The 5,124-nt window shown below is 43.4% G+C and overlaps 1 protein-coding gene across 1 annotated transcript in view; it reads left to right on the forward strand.

Annotated features, from left to right (window-relative positions):
- LOC103750006 (von Willebrand factor A domain-containing protein 3B-like) overlaps positions 1 to 5,124 on the forward strand; it is a 20,539-nt gene that overhangs the window by 1,650 nt on the left and 13,765 nt on the right. The window contains exon 2 of the mRNA XM_008852937.2: positions 1,682 to 1,733. The gene's annotated coding sequence lies outside the window, so the exon portion shown is untranslated. The remainder of the gene's footprint in view (positions 1 to 1,681; positions 1,734 to 5,124) is intronic.

Consider the following 5,124-nt stretch of genomic DNA (forward strand, 5'->3'; position numbering starts at 1 on the left):
TAAGCATCTGAATCACATGGAAGTGTTGGTATAAAACATTTTGATATTTAAGTTACTCCTCTAACAGATTGATTTATTAAAGAATAAGAATCAGCATTTTTTAAAAGTTCCAGTTGGGCAAATGTGGCTGTGTAAGTTATGTCCTGTTGAGAACAACAACAACAACAAATCAACAAATAACTAAATAAATAAGAAAGACACCAGTGGTGATAAATACTGTCAAAGTATCTGTGACAGACAGAGCAGAGACTGTCCCAGTTTTATTTTTGTTACTGTAGTAAAAAACCCTGACAAAAATTACTTAGGGAAGAAAGGAGTTTATTTGGCTTGCCAATTTCAGTTGACAGTCTATCATTGTGGAAATTCTGAGAGAGAAACTCCAAGCAAGATACATCACATTCACAGTCAAGAGCAGACTTTGTGGCTGGAGAGCTGGCTCAGTGGTTAAGAGCACTTGCTGCTTTTGTAGGACTGAGGTTCAGTTCCCAGCATTCTTGTTAGATGGCTGTAATTCCATGACTGGGGGTCCAATGCCCTCTTCTGACTTAGAGCACATGTGGTGCAAGCATGTGCAAGTGCACACACACACACACACACACACACGCACACACGCGCGCCTAAAGAAAAAGGTCAACTGTGGGGAGAGCTGTGGAGGGTTGCTGAGGACAGCCTTAGAGGTTCAGTGGAGGAGGAAGCACTTGACGCAGGCCCTGCTGGTTAAGATTCTACATGGGACAATGGCCTGTCAGTATGGTGAGGAAAGCCAGTGGGTTCTGTATGTGGCGGGTGCTCTGTCTTGGAGCTGGAGAGCTGGCTCAGTGGTTAAGAGCACTTGCTGCTTTTGTAGAACTGAGGTTCAGTTCCCAGCATCCTTGTTAGATGGCTGTAATTCCATGACTGGGGGTCCAATGCCCTCTTCTGACTTAGAGCACATGTGGTGCAAGCATGTGCAAGTGCACACACACACACACACACACACACTGAGAGCACATGTGGTGCAAGCATGTGCAAGTGCACACGCACACACACACACACACACACACACACACACACACACACACCTCCCTTTTATTTTTACTATTTTCTCCATAAACTAATCTCAGATGAAGGAGGAAGAGGCAGTCTGTTGCCAGCCAGTGTCCCGGAGACAGATGAGCTTGACATAAGAAGCTTAGCCAGTGGCTGCAAACTCAGTAGTAACCGCCCTCAAAATCCATGCATTGAAATCTTGACCCCTAACAGGACAGTATTTGAAGAGGGGGCCTTCAGGGAGGTAATTAAGGCTAAATGAGGTCATAAGGTGAGGTCATGTGGTACGGCCTGAGCCGGCAGCAACAGTATCCTTCTAGAAAGGGGGAAGAGGGAAGTACCACAGCTCTCTTTGTCTCTCTCATGCTCACTGGAAATCCATGTAGACACACTGAGGTGGTCATCTGCAAGTCAGAAAGAGAGACCTCACCTGAAACCAACTCGCTGGTCCCAAGTCCTGCTCATCCTTTAGGTCTTAGTTAGGTTCTTGCTTGGGATGAACTTCCTGGTATGAAAGCACTCCCTTTAAAACTTAAGGCAAGTACCTCCCCCACAGCAAGAAGATCAGCATTTCAGGGAAGAGAAAGATGAACTGGAAATGATGAAATAGTCAGAAATCTGTCTTCTAAGCTTCTCTTTCTTGTTTCTATAGGAACCAATTTGAAAGACCTTCAGCTGCATTCTTTGTGGACAAAGTTCCAAAGGCAAGTTCAGGCGTATTGCTTTGCTCTTATTTTCACATTCTCTGATTCTAAATTCACAACTCAGTAGGACTGGGTATTAGGGATTATTAGAAAAGTTTTGGAGAGGTTGGGAAGGTGACTCCATAGAGTGCTTGCTGTGCAAACGTGAGGACCTGAGTTCGACTCTCCAGCACTGATGTAAAAAGGTGCAATGGCAGGTACCTGCAGTTTCAGCATTGTGGAGGAAGAGGCAGGAGATCCCTGGAGCTCAGTGGTCAGCTAGCCAAGCCAATCATTGAGTTCCAGGCCCAGCGAGAGAGACCATGTCTCAACAGGCAAGGTGGAAAGTGTTTGAGGAAGACACTGGACAGCAGCCTCTGGCCTTCACATGCACTCACACACATGCACAAACATGGAGCTCAGTGGTCAGCTAGTCAAGCCAATCATTGAGTTCCAGGCCCAGCGAGAGAGACCGTGTCTCAACAGGCAAGGTGGAAAGTGTTTGAGGAAGACACTGGACAGCAGCCTCTGGCCTTCACATGCACTCACACACATGCACAAACATGCACATACACACACATTGTACATATGCACACCCCACAAATGCTCAGAGTAAAAGTATCATGAAACCAAAGACACTAAGATAATGACTTTTGATGTTTTATGTTTACATTAGACCTTTCCAGACTATTAACCGTTCAAGAACATACAGCTCAAACACCATCACATTTGTTCCTGGCAGCAGCTTTGGATTCAGGCATGCAGGTGTGATATTTTAGAGAGGCGAGGCATTCTCCAGAGTAGCAGAACAGGCTTACACTGAGGTTTGTGAGGGATTTTGTTGTTGTTGCTCGATTTTTGTTTTGTTTTTGAGGCACGGACTCAATATTTTCTCAGCACTTTTCCAGCTCTTAATCCTCCTGCCTCAGCCTCCTCAGTGCTGGGGTTACAGGCGTGTAGCACCACTCTGGATGATTCTGAGTTTTAATTCTAAATGTTTTCATGGATTCATGATGTTCTCCACACAATCTTGTCATATACTCATCAAATTGCGTTTCATAGTTGTGTAAGAAGGCAAGAGATCCACCAACCGTATGAATTTGTAGATCCTTGGAAGTGAACCTATACAGATAGTACAAATTCTCACAAACTTTGAAGTGAAGTCATTATTTTTAAAAGTTTGAGAGTTGAGCCTGTGCTCTGAGAACCAAGGTTAGTACTCTCCATCTTTAGTGAGGACCAGGGAACCCTTCTAGAATCTACTTTTCCTGGTGGAATGCAGTCATAGGCTTGGGTTATGATCAGACTGCAGGAGGCTAGCTCTAAAGGTAACAGTGGTTAAAAAAATGACGTTGAGTCAAGTTAGTGCCCCCAGACATCCCTTAGTGCAAATTTATCTACTGAGGTCTAGTCAACCTATCTAGGTTATCTCACTTTAGGAAGATCAGCTCTTCCTCACCCAGCGGTAATCAGTTGCCAGTATTTACTCAGCTAAGATTTGGGTCAGCTGTCAGTTCTATGCTAGGTTTTTGTCTGAGTTTGCATGGGTCCTATGCATGCTGACACCATTGCTGTAGGTTCATGTGAGCAGGGTCCCAGGAGCTTGTAGGACTATTTCCGTATGGTCATATACCTCCTCCCTGACTCTTACAGTCTTTCCACCCCCTCTTCCGAGCCCTGGGTGGGTGTAGTTTAATAGTCCTTAAGACAAATGACAGAATGTATGAATTCTAGTGAGGATGCTATGGGAGGGTGCTAGTGGGGAAGGGGGTATAAAGATGATTAAGACTGTTTGAGATTTTTTAAATAAAATACACAAAAATTCAATTAAAAAAGAGATTTGAATCCTGCTCCCACTGTTTACTGGCTATGGCAGAACTTGTGAATAGGTTCTTTAAATTCCCAAGGCTTCTGATTCCTCAAATACAAGTAGGGTGTTAACAGTTTGTAATGAATCTGCTTGTGAGGAACCTGAGATAGTGCAAGGGAAAGGGCTCTGCCCAGTGGGTGACTGACAAATAGAAGATGCTGCAGCTGGTTCTGTTATAACAAGAGCCACTGAGTACAAGATTCTGGAGCTGAAGGGTCTGGACCAGGATCGTAGTCAACCGTCCTTACCAGCCATGAGATTGATTGTAAGCACAATGGTTAAGCTCTCTGTGTTTTCCTTCCCTCACCTGTTTCTACCTTGTAAGGGTATTGTAAGACTGTATAATGTGTGACACATAGCAGAACACCAAATAAGTGTTTGCTGATAGAAATACTTCTAACTTCTTTTCAAAAGATTTTGGGCCCAACTGATTTTTGTGTTTGACTGAATTTTCATGTTATAACATTGAGACTTTGAAGAAATTGAGTTTTATTTATTATATTTTAAAAGATACATCTATTTACTTTGTGTGTATATGTGAATATATGTGTAGGAGAGTGTAGGGGATGTCCCCAGCTTGTCATGTGGGTGCTAGGATCCATGCCCTTGTCCTCATGATTTTGTAGCCCCAGAAATGGAGGGTTTTTTTTTTTTTTTTTTTTTTTTGGTCTTTTTGAGACAGAGTCTCCTGGTAGCCCCAGCTGGCCTGAACTCACTATGTAAACCAGACTGGCCTTGAACTCACAGAGATCTGCCTGCCTCTGCCTCCTGAGTGCTGGGATTAAAGGTGTGTGCCAACATGCCTGGTCCCAGAAATGGAGTTTTAGAAATTGTTGCTGGAAATATTTTTATTGTTGAAAAGATTTCACAGTCCAGGGAACCAATTTTAAGTGCTGAACACTGGGCACACAAGTAAGTAAAACTTTCTGCACTTCCTCCCAGGTATTGATATGGTTGGTGAAGCTCTTGCCTTTTTACAAGGCTCCACTTTCAGTTCTCAGGGCCTGTCCAGTGTGGTGAGTGGGTTAAGACTGTGTTACAGTTTGGGCAGTCTCTTCCTCTTGCACACACTAGTTATATTTAGTAGGTTGAGATGAATTCAATATGTTGCATATTGCCTGGAGTCCACTTGATCCCAGAACAGCTGGTTCCATGAGCCAGAATGATTAAGTCCAATTTTAGAGTGAAGACCCAGAAAATAAAACATTCAGAGAGTAGATCCAGTGGGGCTGAGCTGTTACCTCATTCCCACCTGCCGTCTCCTCACAGGTAGCTACTCCACTTCAAGGTTCTTATCTTATTGTTGGACTCAAAATACCGGGTGTAACTGTAATTGGCACACAGGTGTATAGTGCAGCTTGTGGGGAGAGTGTTTATTTTTGAAAATGGAACTGCACTGTTATTTTTCTAATCATAAAAGTAAACCCTATTTTAGAAATGTTCAACTAATGCAAAAACACTGAAACACTATAGAAAAGGCAAAAATTTCACATACTTTTTCTGCATAGAGAAAACTACTACAGACCTGTTGGTGTTTGTCTT

Source organism: Nannospalax galili, unplaced genomic scaffold (genome assembly GCF_000622305.1).
Source record: "Nannospalax galili isolate Female #2095 unplaced genomic scaffold, S.galili_v1.0 scaffold5487, whole genome shotgun sequence".
NCBI lineage: Eukaryota > Metazoa > Chordata > Mammalia > Rodentia > Spalacidae > Nannospalax > Nannospalax galili.